General features: G+C 35.9%; 1 long non-coding RNA gene across 1 annotated transcript in view; it reads right to left on the reverse strand.

Moving 5' to 3' along the window:
- The window catches only part of LOC124417830, a 123,140-nt gene that overhangs the window by 25,465 nt on the left and 77,196 nt on the right, over positions 1-20,479 (reverse strand). The window contains exon 3 of the long non-coding RNA XR_006938782.1: positions 18,835-18,924. This is a non-coding gene — a long non-coding RNA (uncharacterized LOC124417830). The remainder of the gene's footprint in view (positions 1-18,834; positions 18,925-20,479) is intronic.

Raw genomic sequence — 20,479 nt, forward strand, 5'->3', positions numbered from 1 at the left:
CTAATATATTTATATTTAGTGAATTAAAATGTACTTGTCAGAGGAATTTGATGCTACATAAAACATCAGAAATAATGTGCAGAATTTCTGTTGCTGTTTTGCTAGTCAGTTTCTTTCTGTAAGGTTTCTAATTCTCTATGGCTTTAAAAAATATAACCTGCAATTTAGAAAATCCTCTTTGAAATCTACATGTTTTGTTTGCTGAAGGAGTTAAGCGCACACTGTAAACCTGAGAAAAGGGTCCTTCCTGGAGCACAGGTAATAACTGTCACCTTGGGAAAGCCAGGGCTACAGATGGCCAAGTCCATAAGTAGTCTAACTTCTTTAGAACAAAGAATTACCTTTTTGTGTGCGTAGCTACATGCAGCATAGTGCACATAAACTTGCAGCAGTGCAAGTTTGTTTGTGCTCAAACCTATCACTAGGGTACATGCTCCTCATATCATAAAGGATGATCAAAACCATATCTACAGACGTTTAATCTGCCTCCTCTCTTAGCTTTCATGTCCAATACACCTGCATTCATTTTCCCTTAAAACTTCTCAACAATGTAGGTGATGAAACAACATAACAGAGGAAAATCAGGACTAGCAATGTTAACAGACTTTGAAGATGAGAACAGAATGAGAAAGAGAAGTGAGGAAAAGGATATTTCCTCCTTCCCCCCCTCCCCCCCTCCCCCCCCCCCCCCCCCTTTTTTTTTTCAGTCATAACCATCATTCTGTCTTTTATACTGAATTAGTGTAAATCAAGTACACTACTATATAGGACTAGATGGATGTGACATAACTGTAGACATTCTTCTTGACCATTAGAATTATTTTTTTAATAATGAAAAGTAATGAAATCTGAAGTCTTTGTTTACTTTCTGTGCACAAGACTAACATAAATTATATGTCTCAGTCTGCATTATAGTTATTTAAACAGAATGCTCTGAGTTGCATTGAGTTTCAAAGGTCTGAACATGATACCTTTGATAACCGTGTTCAGTGAGCAGAGCAAAATGAAAATGTGGCTTGAATTCAGCATGTTCAATAATTGTCCATGTCTCCAATTTTATGCAGTGTATTTTGATAGTTGAAATTACCAGGAAAAGTAAACATACTCATACCCAAAAGAGAGATACGGAGAGCAATGATTTTAAAAGGAAAAACTATCAATAATAAAAGTAGCACAGATCTTTATTTCCAATTTTGAATTATCAGAATGTTCTATATACTGATTCCTTTCACTAAATATAAATTAAAAGCAATGGAAATTAAAGCAATGAGTACTGAATAGCACTGACTGTAGTTACAACATAGATTTGCTCTGAAACTAAGCTTTCTAATGTCATAGATGGATTACTGTTCTTAGGGTTTCACTGTTGTTCTTTTTGCTTTTCTAAGTATTTGATGAATTTTTCCTGCTTCTATCCTGCAGGGAAAAATGGCAATAACATTTCCTACTCTTTTACATTTTTCTTTTTAGGACTACATAATGCCAACATTTCAGTATTTAAAAATACTTTCAAATAGAGTTTGCTCCTTTCATTGTTAATGAATGTGTATATCAAAAGATTAATGTATTCTTTCTGCATATTGTTCAGATCAACTCTGTTGGAGGTTTATGTAGTTTGAAGGAAAAAAAAAAAACAAAAGACTTTAGAAAGACCACTGGTTCTGGCCACAGTAATTCAGAACGATGCAGAAGATAATGATTCCTGGGGATGTGGTGCACAGTGATTATGTATGATTTCGACTACTATCTAGTCTGATATTTTAACCTTAGGAATGAGGAATTGAGTGGTGTGAGTCAGTCTGATGACATGCTGTTGTTACATTGTGTTTTGCTGAGTAAACACATTTTTAGTCAGAACTCTGTAGGAAAAACTGAGGTTGATGTTTCTACAGATATAGAAAAGTAGCAATTGTATCTCTTTTGGTTACCAAGCTCAACATTATGTCAGACATTAAGTTTGATTCTTAACAGTCTTGTACATTTTTATAAATTTTCTACATTATTTTGAATCAGTAACATTTTTCAGCTAGTTTAACTAATTACAAGTAGCCCCCTCAGGGCTGTTTGAAATCAGGATCTCTTTATGCACAGTGTGCAGTTCATCTTACAGATTTCAAGAGAAAGACGTTCTATCTCATTAAATCCAAGAAAACTGCGAGTAAACCTGAAAATACAGACAAAAAATATTTCTTATTATAGAGCAATGGAAGAAACTAATATAAAACATAAAAGTTAAAGATAGCACAATGGAATAAAAAAAAAGCTTTGATACAATCTCCAGTCATGAGCGGTGTCCCCCAGGGCTCGAAACTGGGGCCACTTCTATTTAACATCTTTCTTAATAATTTTGATGAGGGGATTGAGTGCACCCTCAGTAAGTTTGCAGATGACACCAAGCTGGGAGGAAGTGTTGATCTGCCCGAGGGGAGAAGGACACTACAGGGGGACCTGGATAGACTGGATTGACGGGCCAAGGTTAACGGTATGAGTTTCAATAGGGCTTGCATTTTGGTTACAACAACCCCAGGCAACCCTACAGGCTTGGGGAGGAGTGGCTGGAAAGCTGCCTGATGGAAAGGGACCTTGGTGTACTGACGGACAGTCAGCTGAATATGAACCAGGAGTGTGCCCTGGTGGCCAAGAAGGCCAATGGCATCCTGGCTGGTATCAAGAATGGTGTGGGGAGCAGGACTAGGGAAGTAATCCTGCCCTTGTACTCGGCATTGGTGAGGCCTCACCTTGAGTACTGTGTTCAGTTTTGGGCACCTCAGTACAGAAAGGACATGGAGGTGCTGGAGCAGGTTTGTGAAGGGCTTGGAGAAAATGCCCTACGAGGAGAGACTGAAAGAACTGGAGCTTTTTAGTCTGGGGAAAAGGAGGCTGAGGGGAGACAATTGCTTTCTTCCAATATCTGAAGGGTTTTTAGTTCTAGTAGCAGTTCTCACATTTGATAAGTATTCTCAAAGATAGTGTACAGTGCCAGCTCTTTTGCATTCAAGCTCAGTGCACAATTACATTAATTTTAAGAATAGAGGCAGCTTAAGCCTTATGGAAGTTCATATATATATATTTTTCTTTTCTTTTTTTTCTTTTTCTTAGACTGGATTTCATAAAATGGCTTGCATTGGAAGGGACCTCATAGATCACATCCTATGTAAATTTCCAACCCCAATATGTTGTAGCTGCTGTGACTTACAAGTAGTCCATAGTTCTAGGTTTAAGATAAATTGTTTCAGTTTTAATGGATGAGACCAGTAGGAAATTCTTTAATGTTTAGGCCTTTTTGATTATAGTTATAATTTCTAATTTCATGAGTATTAAGCCTAAACACATACTAAATCTACAACCAGCTTTACAAAATAACTGAGATGGCCTCTATGTAATTAGATTAATTTTATTTTTCATTCAGTCCATCTCTCCTCCTATTTTACCTCTGAAGTCATGTCTATTTCTCTGCAACTTGCTTGAGATAGAATGGAATTGTATTTGAAAGGTAGAGAAGGTAAGCATTCTATTCCATGTTGCAACACAAACTATTTTCTTCCTTCCTTCATTTAAAAATGTGAAAGATTAAGTACTCCACAGTGCTGAAGGATATCCCTCTGAGACACTCACAACAACAAAAAAAAAAGATCTCCTAGAATTCAATAAAAAGAAAGGTGTTTCAGTCAACTAAGATATTAATACCACAGAAGTAGTCATGGTTGGCAGACTTTTGCCAAGCCAGACTCAGGTATGTGGGAAACTGTAAGGAAATAAGCTTCTAAATACAGTATGATTCAGTTTTCTGTTCCTGCTGCCTACTCCATTTCACTCATTTTTTTCTCTATAACTTTCTATTGAAAGAGATTTCTCCCACCCTGGTGTTCCATCAATGCCTGTTTTCAGGCATGAGAAGAGATGCATTCATCACTAAATTGCCTGCAGCCTGTGTTCCTGTCAGAGCAAGCTTGAAGAGCTGTAAGCCACTGTGTCTCCTTCCTTAACACCATCACTCAGTACATATGAGCATTTGGGGCAACTGAGCCACAGGTCTCTCATAGGAGCAGCTCATCTATTACTGCTTGTGGACATGCTGTCAGCAGAGCCAGAGAGAACATAACCGATCAGTTTGTTCACTTGCTGCATAGTTCCTGTGTTCAGTGTACAGAATTCTCTCACTCTAATTTTACCCTTCTTTTCCCCTTTTCCTCTCAATGATTTTTTAAAAATATATTATTATTGACATCTCCAGGAAAAACACTCTCACAAGAAACTCAGTTCTTCAGTCTGAAACAACATGATTTATATGAGAATATATGGAGACCGATCCAAATATCTCACACTCTTTTCTTTTCTCTTTTCTTTTCTTTTCTTTTCTTTTCTTTTCTTTTCTTTTCTTTTCTTTTCTTTTCTTTTCTTTTCTTTTCTTTTCTTTTCTTTTCTTTTCTTTTCTTTTCTTTTCTTTTCTTTTCTTTTCTTTTCTTTTCTTTTCTTTTCTTTTCTTTTCTTTTCTTTTCTTTTCTTTTCTTTTTTCTTTTCTTTTCTTTTCTTTTCTTTTCTTTTCTTTTCTTTTCTTTTCTTTTCTTTTCTTTTCTTTTCTTTTCTTTTCTTTTCTTTTCTTTTCTTTTCTTTTCTTTTTCTCTTCTCTTCTCTTCTCTTCTCTTCTCTTCTCTTCTCTTCTCTTCTCTTCTCTTCTCTTCTCTTCTCTTCTCTTCTCTTCTCTTCTCTTCTCTTCTCTTCTCTTCTCTTCTCTTCTCTTCTCTTCTCTTCTTTTTTTCTTTTTTTGATTCTTGTTTCTAAATAGTTCTGTCAGCAATTCATCTTGTGTTCAGTTTATACCTACAAACTCCATTCTTTAAAATGCAGTATACACCCTTGCTTTCCCATAGCGGGAGCAAAGTTTCCCACTTTTAACATCCTAAAAATCGTTTAGTTTTTCTAAAAGTTCCTTTTATGATGAAATTCTTTAAGGTTCATTAAATATCAGACCAGATTGAGAAAAGAGGAAAAGAAAGAAGAAAAAATAATATAATAAGCATATACATATAATGGAAGTAGTATTAAGACTCTGTAATAACTTCCTTATTACAGGCTTTTATTTTTTTTTTTTACTTGTTCAGAAATAAGAGATGGAAAAAAAGTATAAGTTAGTTTCTACAGTGGGTATATGATTTCAGAATTAAAGTACTTTGCTCTCATCTAACTGAATATTAACTGGAAGCAGATATCTGAGTTCCAAAGGATAGGACTTAAAAGTCTCTAGCAATGCAGATTTCTATTCAGCACCAGTGAAATACTTCCTTTTTAGTAACAAACAGCTGCAGAATGGTATTGGAGACTTTTTCACTGGTTGAAGTAAAATGGGATTTAACTCCCACAACCTTTCCTTCTTGGAAGAATAGTTAAGTCAAATTTAGGGAGGAGCTACCATCAGGCAGGATGGTTTGAGGTATTTAAAACAAGCCCATACTTCAATCATTGCACTGAAAGTGCAACTTCACAACAGGACAAATTAATCCCATTTGCAGCACAACACTTTGAAGGTCCTTTTTGGAAGGTTTAAAAAATAATGGGCTGTGAACATAGAAATTGCTTGTGCCACAGATTCAAGTGACTCTGTTATGGTTTTATGATTTTTGGTTATTGGTATTCTACATCATAACATCATGTAGTGCACTGGGAGTTAGAGTTAATTCTCCAGTTCTGGGCACCTGTCTGGAAGAGAAGAAGAACTGCATACTCCAGGGGCCTTTGCAGCCAGAGAGGAGATATAACCTCTGGCAAGGTCACCTGATGTCTCTCTTTTCCTTTGGCTCTCCACCCTCATGTTCAACATGACCGCGTGTCTCACCTCAGCGGTATGGTGAGGCCTTCAGTTCTCAGACACTCTTTCTCTCATTATATTTGATTTATTTGCTTCAGTTCTAATTATATTGTATTATAGTGTGTTATCTTGCATTCTGATACCATATTTAGTAAATTAAGTTTGTTTCTCCTCAGATCGTTGACATTGTTTTTTTAAATTATTTTGGGGTCCCGTTTCCCTTTTCCAGAGGCATGGATTTTGTGAAATCCCTCCTCCCACTAGTCACGGAACTGGGCCGAACCAGCCTGTAAACCATCAACATACAGAGAAAAGAAACCCATATTCATGATTTTGAAATTACTTGGTATATCAGTATTTTGAGTCCTAAAGCCTAGCTGCATTAGTGTATTCAATAGGACTCTTTTTCCTGACAGGACAGACTTTGATTAGGCACTATTTTTCCAGCAATATGGGTGATAAAATGTCTTACAATAGTTTTTCTTTCATTTCAGGAAGAGCTTCAGGTTGTGGAGTTTTGTTGCTGTGTTTTTTTTTGTTTGTTTGTTTGTTTTGTTTTTTAATGTGAATGGCCAGGGATAAGAAATGTCTTCTGGAGATGTATAGTGTAAAACTATGAATAATTCTCCTTAAGAAGCATTTCAAATTCAGAGACCTGGAATTAAAATGTATCACATGGAAATATCATATCAGGTATACATCTTTATTAAATAGACCATGGAGACTGGTATACAGAGATGTCTCAACAGTCCTTCTGATCACAGAGCAAACGGTAAAATTTCAGTGACAAAGAGGAAAAAGATTATATTATATTTTCTCTCTTTAGTTTCTAAATACTAGAAAATCAGTGTAAAAAAATTTCCTTAGTTCATGAAAATTCTGAGATGGAGGTTTATCTCAACAAGTTTTTTGTTTCACAGCATTCTTGACAGGATAGCTACCTCTCAATATTTTTCTATAAGACAAATAACCTCTGTTCTGAACAATGCCATTCACAGAATAAACAATCTGTACTCTAAGCCTGAACTGAGCTATGTGGAACAGTTTGGGGATTGGGGATTATCCTTTCAGTGTGTTCAGTCTCTAAAAACTTACTTGTCTCCACCCTCCTCGTTGCTTCATCATCTTGTACATCACAGATGTAATGTCAGAAGAAGTTACTCAGGTAGTTCTTTGAAGGTACTTCAAGTAGGGCTCAGAAGGCTCCTCTGACAGAACTACAGCAGCCAGGAAGCCTGGTACAGTGTCTCAGGAGCTATTGCAATTCAAAGATATCTCAGTGATGACTGGGAGATGCAGTGTGACCACATAGTCCAGCAGATCGGAAACGCCTTTTTCATTCTGTTCCTCCGCAAGTGGCCAGTTTCATGTCTTCAGAGCTTTACTCACATACAGCTATGATGCTGTGATTCTGTGACTCTCTTAGAAGATACCGTACATGGCACTTCTCTACCAGTAGTTCTGCATTGATGTTTTTGTACTTTGATAATATAAATCCTATAAACTATGTTCATTGTTTATGTCAGTGTTATTTGTACAGAGAAGTGAGATTTGTACTCCTTGTCAAACTTTCATCCACCAGGAAATAGAGTATATGCTGGGAAACAATTCCCAAAAGAATGTGATTGTCTCAATGCCAATGAAGCAATGAAAGAGAATTAAAGATATCTTTGAATCTGTTGCACGCCTGAAGGAGTAAAAACAGAAAAGGAAAACACAGTTGGATTTCTTTTGTTTACAACAACACATTTAAGTGAGGATTTACAGTTGCATGGGAATTCTGATCCACTGGACAAAGAGAAATCAAGCTGGAAAATAAATACCTTGTATAGAATCAAAATAAATCTTTGAAAAATGACAGGTGGTAGAAAAGAACAGAAAGACTAAGGGAGAAATATACAACATTTGTATGTGAATTTTCTTTAAGACGTTTCAGAGCATACTTTGTTCTATGCTTCTTTTTTAGTGTTAACTGAGAAATAAAAATTCAAAGCAAGTGTTGACATAGTGCTTTATCATTCTTTATAATCTTGATTATTAATTATAATAAAAACATAACCTTATGCTGACATCTTAAGATCTTATTGATTTATAAGTCTTCTTTTAGTTAGATCTTTATTTTCAGGTTTTAAAAGTATTTTCAGACTTCTTCCACACATCAACTGATACTGGAGATCTTTTAAGATCTGCTTATTATGTGATTTAGTTTTATGACTATAGAGAACAAGTAAACATTCATTATTTTTCATAGTGCTACTATAAAGCGCACAAATCTCTCCAATCCAGATGCACTGAAGTTAATAAAAGGCTTTCAGTTATCTCAAGTGAAAAGTGGTCTGAGCCCTTACAAAGGAAATGAAATTGGCTGAATTCATGCTGACGTGGACTCCCCTTGCTCCAGGACCTTCTGATGCAGTGCTAACCTCAGTGGTGCTGCAGGTTTGTGAGAAGCACTGTGCTGTCAAGGCTCATTGCTGCAGTTTAGGATCTCTCACTGATCTCACTGATCATCTGCAAGTGATGACACTAAAAGAGAACCTTGCATCTTTTTTCTCTTTCTTTTTTCTTTAAAATTGCACAAAGTTGCTGCCCACTGCATCCTGAAAAGCTATTACAGTTCCAAATTGCCATGTAATTCACAGGTAAAACCTTTTTTATGCAGTAGTGCCTATAGTCCATGACAAAAAAAAAAAAAAAGTAACAAACAACAGTGCTCCATAAAAATGCACACAAATAAAAATGTCACTCTACTCACAATACAATTTCCATGCAATGGGCCATGTCTCAGCCCTGAAATAATGGGTGTAGAGAAACACAGGCCTGATATAACAAGAGGGGTATTTCCAGAGTGTAGCCTCAGGATGTGGAGAAGAGAAAGACAGACACAGTGTGATAAAAGACTGGGCACATACTTGGTACTGGAGATCCCACAGCCATTAGCTCATAGGCAGAAATACTGCAGAGCTGAACAATAATAGTTTTAGTGTCTATCATGTGCAACAGGTATCATATGTAGTAGAAGATGTAAAGCTGCAGACCAGGTAAGAATGAGCAGAGGTTTATAAGGATGACAGCAAACACAGAACAGAAATTACTCTAAGTGTATCCTAGAATGAGGAAGAAGAAATTATCAAAATGAACATCATTTTACTCCCAGAGAAGGACTTCAGCTGCTAGCAACTCAGTGTAACACCCCAGGATTGTCATCAAACTGAATTCACAGCTGTAGAACTCAAATGAGCAGGAAGGGGATCCTAAACACCACAGAAAGAGGTGGGAGATAAAAAGTGTGTGTATAACAGTTCTAAGTGTATGATTTCCATAACAACCAGTTCTGTACTGATTGAATGACTGGATTCTGAGGATTTCTGTTGTACTAACAGCAATATCTTGGCTTCAGATAGATATACATAATGTCTATTGCTGTTTAACGTTGAATGTGGTACATGTTCACACCATTGCAGTGATTTTAGTGGGTTTCCTTTCAACTTATGTAGTCATGTACTTTGGCCAAAACTTGTCTAAAACTGGGGAGAGAACTACTTCTTACCCCAGTGCTGGTCCCAGTTCCCCCTTGCTTTTCTTATATAGATCTGTTTCTCAATTGCTATCAGACAGGAACAATGATTTTCATGGGATCATAGGAATTGCTTCTCAGAAATAGTTTCTACACTATAAGTATCAGTTTGTATCTCTGTAATATTTTTTTCTACTTTACTAATGTCTGTAATATAACATATTTCTCTTTTATGTGAAGAATTCAGGATGTGACTAATCTCAGACTGCTGTTAGCCTTAATTTTTTATTTTTATTTTTCAGAAGACAACAAAGGTCTAATCTTTGAGCTACATTTCAAATTTGATTGTTTATAAAGCATCTGTTTTATTAAAGTTGGATGCTCAGAGAATGACAGCACAAAAGGTAATATTTTTTTCCTCTCTTATTTCCCCAGTGGAAGGAATATGTTTTTCCATTTCAATTAGTTTCCCATCTCCCTTCTGCAATATGATCAAAATGTTTCACGCTGGCCAGATTATTAGCGACAACAGGATGACATATGAAGAGTTGTATCTAAAATGTGATTTAGCAAACTAACTGAGTCCTAAACACAGAGCAGACTGACTTTCAATGGACCAGATCAAATCCATTTAGAATATTATGGGAAAACTTATTCCACTATTCTTTAAATTACAATTGACAGGATATTTTAAACTCTATTTCTTTTTCCTGGCTTCTTAACACCTTTCCTAGCAAACTCTTCCCATCGCCTATTGTCAAACTTGTTCTAACAAACAGTAGGCCAGTAAAAGTTCCCATTCTCATCAGCCAAGTCCAATCATTTTCCCAGCTAGTGGGCTTCAATCTCTTGGTCACATAGAAATATGCACCCTTACTTTCTGTACAACTTCTCTGAGTAGCTGTCCTGGCAATTCTAGCAAGAACTTCTACAGAGTGCTTGACACTGAAGGTAAATCTGTGTTTAAGATAGGGACAGAATTGTTCAGAGACCACAGCTGTAACCTTAAATCACTTACAAAATGTTAAATTATGTGCTACTTGCTGGAGAATGGATCTTTGGATTCCAGTTCTCAATGTTTTTATCTAGCAAAAATAACTGGTTAAGATATGTACTATAATATCACAGTTCAGATATACTGGGTAATGGAACAGAAAATTAGGTTATGATGAAATTAAGGCAACTGCACAACAGAAATATAAGCACTAAGTAATTGAGGCTACACTTTTTCATGATGCTGCATATAGCAGGAATAGATTACTGATGTAGGGTTGAATTGTATCTGAGATACAGACTAGAAGAGAAATACAGCCCTGTCATGGTTGCTGATGTAAGAAAAACAACTGGCACTAAACTGTCATTTTCTCCATCTTGCAGTACCAGTATCCAAAGAGGACCTAGGTGCTACATGTAACCTAAGAGGCTACAAAAGCTCTTTGGACAAATTTGCACAATCTTTCATTTTCATCCTCTCTCAATTTATGAAGAAAGAGGATGTGCCACACACACCTAAAGCTTTGTCAGGATCATTTCAGCACCTGTTCTGAACTTCATACTTGGTTTGAATTAATTTCTGAAAGATTTATCTATCCTGTAGAAAACTGTGCTATATCTACAGGCATCCCTCTTTTTATATGCTATCTTCCAAGTGTCCAGATGTACATTCATCTTCAGCTGGTAATTGGAGCAATCTTCCTGCTTACCGTGAGCTTGTGCCACAAATTCCTTAAAGCAAACATCAGCAGAGCATGTTCTATATCCCTTTCATCTTACTGTGTTTACTTAGATGTCCTTTGAGGCATAAGCTGGCCTCAAGCAAAAAATAATCTTTTTGTGCAGAAGTGTTTTACTGTTACCAATATGTGTTTTCTCATTAATAGCTTTGATAAAAAGTCTTTTATTTCTCTAACCTATCATTTCTGACCCAACTTACTAGATGTTTACTACTGTCAAGGAGTTCAGAGCAGTAGCGAGCAGAGACTGAGCTCTCAGTGAATGCTATATCTCAAAAAATGAGAAGAAAAAAATAAGTATCTTTATAAACTCAGAGGTGCTAGAATAAGGACAGAAGGGAAAGATAAATATAAAATTTTCTAAAAGCTTGAAAACACGTATATATTTTCTATTCAAATCTTTTTAAGTACAATTACCACATTTCTGGTGTTGCGGCAAACGTCATAGTTTTTATGAACAGATGTTAGCCGATAGACTATTTCCCTGTTGAAAAAAAAAATACTGTAAGTGAAAATGTTGTATGATCCAGATATTTCTCCTCTTTTTTATTTTTGAGTAATAAATGAAAAACGAGAAAGGAATTTACTGTGGTAAAAATAGATTTCTCTTTAATTCAAAATTCCTGCATCTTCTATCCTTTATTATGCATTGTAAATGACGGCAGCACTTGATGCATAGAAATCTAAATCTAATTAGCACTTTATTTAGCCTAATATGTTGTATACATGAGAATAACTTGACAACATTACAAATTTAAAATAATAACAGTAATGAAGGCGTGGACACAAGCAGCTAGAAAATGTTTTAATTCAGTGGAGAATAGCTGAGATGGTAGCACTTACAGTACTCTTTTTTTTTTTCTTTTCTTTTCTTTTTTTTTTTTTTTTTTGAGGAAAATATAGCTAAGACACTAAAAAGCTTTTATTTTCTTTCTGTATAACAAACAAGATGATTACATGTGGTCCAGAGCTGATCAAGACCAAGAACTTAGAAATTTTAGAAGTATAACCCTGAGGATATCTATGCCAGAAGCCAAACCTCTTTATGCAGCTAACTGCGAAAAATCATTTACTTGCAAAATACAAGAAGAGTCTTCATATAAGAGGGAGATTTCAGCTTGGAGTGTAATACAGGTAAAGATGGAGTTGGGGAGGTTTTCTGGAACTGAAGTTCAGTGTGTAACAGCCAGCTTTTAACACTGGTTGTATAACTTCATACTATATGCCTTAAAACATCTTTGAAGAGAACACTCTCATATTCCATTCTGTATTTTATTTGCTGAGAAGCTAGAGTATACACTTCTTAAATGTGCAGAGTGGCATGCGGTTTATACTGGCCCTGAGTTGGGAGAAAGCATAGGGGAGATTTAACAGGTGTATGTTGTATGTGTGAACATTTACACAATCATACAGACATCCACACACACAAGCTGCCATGAAAAATAATTCTTTTTTGATTGCCTTGCTGTGTATAGACCACATTACTCTTCATCCCCATGTCCCCAAACTCTTTGAATTAAATAAATCAAATGCAAAGCTGATGAACAGGACTTCTGAACATTCAAATTTTTCAAGATAGACAACTGTTGATTTCCAACTGATGTGTACTTCTAGACAGTTAAGTGATGCAATGGCAATGTCCTCTGCTGGTTCTTACAATGACATCAAACAAGAAAGACTCTAATGAGACAATAAACCACTTCTGATTTAATTACAAAAAGAACTATAAAGTATTCACTATACCCAGCTCTCCTACATATTGTTCTAGGTTCAGATCACCCGCTGATCTCACATCCCCTAAGGTATTAAGCCCAATGCAACAGTGATAGATACGTTTCAGAAATATCTATTACCCCATTCAGCTGGAGCTTCAGATAAAATTATAAATAGGTGGATTTTCCACATTCAGCTACCAAAGCCATTAGAGAGAAAACAGATCTATTCACTCTCTGGGATTAGGTGTACAAATCATTATGCTTTAAACAGTTTTCCTGGTGAAGGAAGAGTTGATAAAGGATCCTTTTCTCTGGCCCCACCTCGGTGCCTAGAACCTTGCCTCAGAGGGAAATCAAATCAGAGATGCTAGGGAGTAAGCAGATTACTGGACTGACTTTATGATGTTTACTGAAGATTATAAAAAGATTATATAAGGCATACCCTCATTTTCTTCAATTTTGTCTTGACCCAGTAAATCATTTTATGTACAGTTGTCTTGGATTCTCACCAAAGAACAACTACTTCTAAATGGAAATCTTTAGTTTGTACTTCACATAGACGTCTTCCTTTGAGAGTAAGAAATGACTATCATAAAAGTACACTTTTACTCACAAATAAAAAATGTAGCAAGGATTTCACTCCAATTTCCTATGCAATCATCATTTTTAAAATGACATTAAATTCATTATTCTTTTGAAAGTGTTCTCTGAATGGTTATGCTAATTCATTTGGTATAAACCATTTATCTTTATCTACTTATTCTTAAAAATGATTCTGAGTCAAAACCAAATTAAATGAAACTGAAGTTGTATCAAAAAAAGGAATTTTCCTGGCAATTTCAAAGCATGGTTTCAATTTTTATTTTTAAATATTTCCATTACAATAAAATATGAAAAAAATGAAATTACATTTAAATAAAATATATTTTCTTGGAAGACAAGACAGATCATAAAGAGGGTGAACGTTGTGAAAATATTAATGTGAAAAGTATGTTGAAAATGATTTTTTTCTCATTAGAAGTTCTGGCTTTAATAAAATGCTATTTTCCAATGAAATGAATGTTTTCCCCTGAAAAGATCCTGCTAGGTCTAATTTCTTCTGAAATTACTTCTGCTATATAAATCTGTGGGCCAACTTCAATTAAATTAACTTTTTATTGCCTCCCACAAATCAGGATATGGATGATATTATCATTGTCTCTGGAGACAAGTTTCAGACATTGCAGCTATATTATTTAAAAAATAGGAATTAATTTCATTATGAAATTTACCCAAATTCAATTAAGTAATTATCATCCTGAGCTATCAAATAAAAAGTTGTATATAAAATGTAATTTAAATACAAAAATATTTAACTCTGTTTTCTTTATAAGATTGGAGAAAAATATGATGTTAAACTATGTATTTGGAAAGAATGCAGAACCATAATAATAATCTAAAGTTATTGACCAAGCACAGAAGACATTCATGGGACATAAACCAGCAAAATTGAAAGTTAGAATAGTTTAAATAGAGTTCCTATATTTAAGTCAAGGAGTAAAATGTAGATAATGTTTGGATTATCAGTTTTTTAAGCACACAGCTTACTGTAGAATTAAACTCCATATTTTTTTACAAATACTAAGGGATCAGAACATGCATAAAAAGCTGTGCATATAATTGATTATTTAAAAAAAACAAGGCTGAATATGAGTTTGGACTTAGGTTTATTCACTCCCAGAAAACTTGTAACAATTTTATTGCAGTTATGTAGTTATGACAATTGTCCTCTGCTCTTTAACTGGGAGCAACTACTATTGCAGAGACCTCTCCATATCTTGGCTTATGAAGACCAGAAATGAGTGAGTTGCAGCCAATGTGATGTGCTTTAATTCTAGCATCTGAACAACCACACAGTTCATTGCACAATCTTTGAAGAGCAAACTAAAATCAATCGTATCTGTTCCTGGCACAAAATTTTAGCCAGGCTGGATGACAGGGCTAGCATGAGCTTTTATGACTGCCACAGATGTGCCTTCTAATAAAGAACTGGTCTACGTATGCATAAAAAGAAGCAACAAACAGTTATCATCTATGTGCAATCGCCAGAAATCTATGAGGACTGCTCCGAAGCTAATGCCTCATATTTTATTATGTTGGCCCATGATGTCAGAGGCAAATGTTAGTGACATGGCAGTAGAGGTTGAACCCTCCTGCCAATATTCCATTACATTTTGTTGCTGTGTGACAGATGGCAGCAGAGGGGCAATCTGACAAATGCATCTGACATGGTAGCGCATATGAAGAAAAGATTGTCACTGGATTCTTCTGTGTAGAAAAAATGACACCCTTTGACATTCATTGACACTGCTTGCTGAATGTTGATGGAAACCAAACAGCAGATGTGAGCACAGTGAGGCGGTGGGTGGTGCGTTTCAGCAGTGGCAAGAACAGCAGTGGGTCACTTCCGCTGGTGCAGGTTGTTACAAGCGCAGCATGTAGGCTCTTGGTCATTGCTGGCAAAAATGCACAGGTGGTGATGGTGATTATGTTGAAAAAGTGTTTTGTAGCTGAGAATTTGCTCTATCAAATAGTGTTATTGTGCTCTTTGTATCCATTGTAGTTTCCATGGAAATAAAGAGGAGGCATTACTTTCAGCATAACCTATGCATATAGTATTCATTCCTTCTCCTTCTCCAGCAAACCTTCTTTTCAAGATTGATTTTGCTCCTGTTTATTTGTCATTTTAACAGCTCCCTTGGAGTCATATTGATTCCACCTTCATTTTTTATTAAAGCAAAAAGGGGGGAAAAAGAAAAATAAAGAAAGAAAAAAGAAAAAGCTCTGAAAACAGTAGCACAAATTTATTTTATTATGATGTTAATGACAGAAGCTGCAAGAAGTAGACACATTTGAAGAAAGCTGGTTGACAGTTGAATTCAGGCAGGCTGGCTTGACTGGTGTGCTCAGCAACACATGGAGGGGCTGAGAAGGGTTAGCAGGCATCCTCGTCAGCAAAACTTTGTGACTTGATGAAAAAGAATCTCAGATTTCCCTTCTTAAAGCAAAACATCTAGCTTTTTTCTTTACCAAGCAGCCATGGGAGACATGATGGTCCCCTGCAACCTTCATACCACATTCTGATTCTTTTGCCCAAACCTTTATGTGTTTTCTAGTTTTACCTAGTTTTATATGTGCTATTTTGAGGACTTCAGTTCCAGGAGTGATGTGATATTATCTGAGCGTTCATTTTGATTCTGAGAAAAACGTGCAGAAGATGTGGCTACGAGGACACGTATAGGGCCTCTACAATTTTTACATCTGGAGATTATTACAATTTAGGGTGTTTTTGCTCACTGCTTAGCAAAAGCTACTCATATACTGCCAGTTCAGATTTTATTTTCCTGTTACAGTAGTGGCTCTGTGGCAAGAACATAAAGATATAGAGCAGAACATCAAAGAAACATCAACATTTATTTTTACATGCTTTCTCCAGAGTATTGCAGTTATCTCTGCTAGTCAAAACACATGGTCCTATTGAAGACTGAACTGACTGTTGCTGCAAACATAGTTGTGGTAAGCTGGAAAGACTTCCTCTAAATATGTATATTGCCTTCATGGCATTTAAATATGAAAGAATTTTCAATCTGAAAAACTGAGTGGGGTGTAAAGATCTAAGTGTCTCTGTCTGCCTCTGAGGAAAGGTAAATTAAGTCTACAAACTAAGATACTTGGCACACTCCTTCCTTTAGCTGTAGATGAAACATAGCAAATTTGAAAATGGTATGAGAACTGCTCCAGCATTCACGTTCTCAAAAAGCAGCTGAAGATCTTGATGAAAAGACAGGCACAAGGGAGTATGCATAAACTGTCAGTCAGGAAGTGCCACTAGGTAGATTATTACTTATCTCTGAAAAATGCCTTCACATATTACTAGTGTTCCAATGTTTTATTAGTGTTACAGCAGTCACTGGTATTGCAAGGAGATAGTGATCTGGTAAACAGCCACTATCTGGTCTAGAAAATATAATTCAGTATAAGTGAATAATCTTTCAGCACATCAAGGGCTGCATCACTAGTGCACAGCTACAGGATCCTTTTATCCTCAGCTTCCTGGAGATACATATGCCAGGCAAGCGTATTTCTGTTGAACTGCAGACCTTCAGACCTGTGTATTAGCACAGACAATTGCCTAGTTGATTGGTCAGTACTTCTCACACTTGCAAGTCTGGATGGAAGGAGTTCTATTCTCTCTACGAATAGCATGTATAGCTATAAGATTTCAGTATTCTCTGCTATGTCTTAAAGTATTATAGTACTCTTCACTGCTTTGTCTAATGAAGCTGATTCTTATTGTAGGAACATGAGATAGAAGGAAGGTCAATTATGTAGAGAGCAGCCGTAAGTTAAGGCTTAAATTTGCGTTAAATTAGCAATATTGCTTAAAACCCCCTTGAATGTTCATCTTCAAATTAATGAGGCATGTAAAAATTAAGGGAAATTTTGCTGAAGGTGAAAGTACTAGCAAGTGATTGTCTCCAGACCCAGGTCGGAAAAAAATGAAGATATGCTGCTGATCCCTGGAGCTCAGACTAAAAAGCCCTTGTAACTTTTCTGACTTTTTAATCAAAATTAGTAGGGTACAAGCAACTGAATCTGAAAATTATCCCTAAATCCTGAAATGAAGAAGATATAAATGGGTAGCTTCTAATGAAAGAAAGATTTAATCTGTGGAGAAAAGAGCTGGTAACTGGATACTCAAAGAACACAAGGAATCTGTCTGCATGAATTTACAGGCTGAAATATAATTTGGTTTTAAGTATCTTAAAAAAAAAAAGAGAAAAAAAGGGAAGTGAAGAGATAAAAATTGAAAATTACATAGAATTATGAAAGCCTCATAGAGGACTTTTTCAGGAAATGCTGTTATAGCTGAAATTCTGCAATAGCCCTATGTTTTTCAGAAAGTTATTAAAAAAAAAGAGCAAAGATTTAAATGAAGCCTGAAGAATTATTTGCCTTGATTAGAAGGAACATCAGGCACATCAGTGGGCTAAGCTTTTATTTCACCTCCTGCCAGTTCCTTACTGTGTCATGATATGTTATGGGCTGATAGATAATAGATTCTGCTTCAGAAGAGCCTGAAGGAATGGAGATTTCACAGATTCAGTTCAGTGAGGAATAAATTTTTACAAAGCCAAGAGAATTTTTGGTACAGCTTTCATTGTAAGAGACAGAGAAGAACAGTGCTGCAAGCATGGAATTGTACCATACTGAGACAGTTTTCCTCTCTAAATATCCCTTTGGACTGTGAATGTGAAAAGGTAAATACTTCTCACTTCTTTTCAGGTTGAATCAAAGGACTCACTGATCCATATTAATCCAACGCTATTTCTTGCTAGCAAGACCACCTTGCATCATTTATCCTGAAGAACTAAGTAATTAAAGCTATTGGGAGAAATAAAATACATTTGTTATCTAGAAAGGACAGCAGGACTTGATTATAAAAATTCACCCCTCTTTGTTAGTTAAACAAATAATGAAAGTGTTGAAAAATGAATGATCATACAGGTAACACACAGAGTGCTATAAAAGTAATATGTAAAATCTATTCTTTGTAAGTATGCTACATTTAGTTGGCACATTTACCTCCTCAGAAATTTGCTAGAGGGACTTCAAAAATTAAATAGACAGACAGACAAACAGATAAATAGATAGAAAAATAGATGAACAAATGGAAGAAGTTGTAACTGTCCTGAGAAACTGAAAATTGTTTGTAGAGTATTAGACTTCCTTTGAAATTATTGTTTCACCATAAGAAAAGTCTCTCAAACAGTGTTTGGCTGCAATGGACCAGATAGACAGCAGGTATATATACCGATTTCTATCAGTGGCCTTCTTACTTAAAATCTTATTGCCTAAATTGGAGAGAGCTGTAAAGAATCACATGCCCTGGCCTGCAGATCCCACGTAAATCTAGCTCAGTTATGTGCCCTGATCATCAAGTGACTCTTTCGTTCTCTGTTTCCTCATGTTTTCAGCTCATTCAAATAATTGCTTAGGGAGAGAGAATGGGATAATACATACCTGGGTGCCATCCCAACACAGAAGCAGAGTGAAATTTCAGAAACCCTTCTGGACCTCCAAATTCAAACAACCTCTGCACTTGGCAAATATCTGTGGAAATTAATTTTATTGAGGTATTAAGTTAGTACTCATAAAATATTCACTGGAGATTTTCACAACAAACTGATTGCGATTGGAGCGAATTTATGTTTCATCCATTTAACTGAAATATCCCAAGATCATGGAAATAAAGTCCATACTAGTCTGGGAATGAGCGGTTCATACCATCTGAAGCTAACCAGCCTCGTAATTTCTGTGACTGAAGCTAAGCAATCAAATAGTCAAATGGACCTGATGAGGAATCATTGCTACCAAAGCCATCAACAATAAGCGTGGAACAACCAAGTCTTAAGCACCCAGGATAAAACGAGCACTGGTGAATAGCACAATGTTTTAGTTATTTCTGATCACATTCACTGCAGTAAATATTTTCTTTACCATGAGAATCAAAAGAAGTGACAGAAACAGTGGCTCACGGAAATTTTAAATTGATGATGAAACGGCAAAGTGCTAAAATTTTAACTTTTCACTTAGTGTAAAGCAACAGTATATTACACAAATGCTATTCCAGCTGAAGGTTCAGCCAATGAACATGACAGTTCATTAAACAAACAAACTGAAATTAAAAACAATCTAAAAAAAAACCAACAAAACAAATAAAAACAAAAATCCACTTGTTTTGGAGTTAGAGAAGCATCAGTTTCAGGCCACCTGTAAGAGCATCTTATTTGTAACAGATGCAAGTTGTCAGTTCCCTTGGGAAATGCACAGGAACCAGTCTACATACTAAACAGCCCTTAATATGGTGTACCCTCCAGCTTCTGAAAAATATCGTGAAAATTTCTCAGTTAAAATTGCATGTGCTTCATCAATAAAAGCTGCTGATTTTAACCCATTAAAAAATAATAATCCAGTACTTGCATGTAAGACTTAGATATGATAGAAAAAATTATCATTCCATTTCTGGTTGTGGTAACAATTCTCCATCAAACTGATGGAGAATGCAGAGGAGTGAAGAAGAGAGATCATTTAGAAACAGTACTTTACACCAGAAGAATATCATTTACATTATCCATTATCACACAATGCACAAGTCTCCCTGAAGACCTGACAGTGATCTAATGTGTGTGGGTTGTTATAATGTATGTATGATATACCCTTCTCGGGATGAATGATTTAGAAAACATGCGGTCTTTGAAGTTAAATAGATGGACAAGCTTTATGCACAGAAGGAAATGAAGAATTAAGGAGTAAAATAAAAGTAGTGATTTAGAGATCTCTGAAGGAAGCATACTAAATCTTGGGTTCCCTCTGCACTACATTTCTGGAAATTCAATTGGAAAAAAAAAAAAAAAAAAAAAGGAGCAGGGTTAAAAACAGTCTTCAATCATTAGATATAAATTAGAGCACGCTGCACAAAAGAACTGAAGGGGGTATGGGAATGACTAACAAAGCAATGAGGTGCACCACAAGGCAGAGAAAGAAGGAGACCACAGTACAAAAAGCAGCTGGCCTGAAAGCGTTAGCAAAGATGAGATCCCTGCATGTTGAAGGAGTAGCTTCCCAGGCTGGCTGCAGGCTGGAACTACAGCACTGCCTAATAGGC

Source organism: Gallus gallus, chromosome 3 (assembly GCF_016699485.2).
Source record: "Gallus gallus isolate bGalGal1 chromosome 3, bGalGal1.mat.broiler.GRCg7b, whole genome shotgun sequence".
Classification (NCBI taxonomy): domain Eukaryota; kingdom Metazoa; phylum Chordata; class Aves; order Galliformes; family Phasianidae; genus Gallus; species Gallus gallus.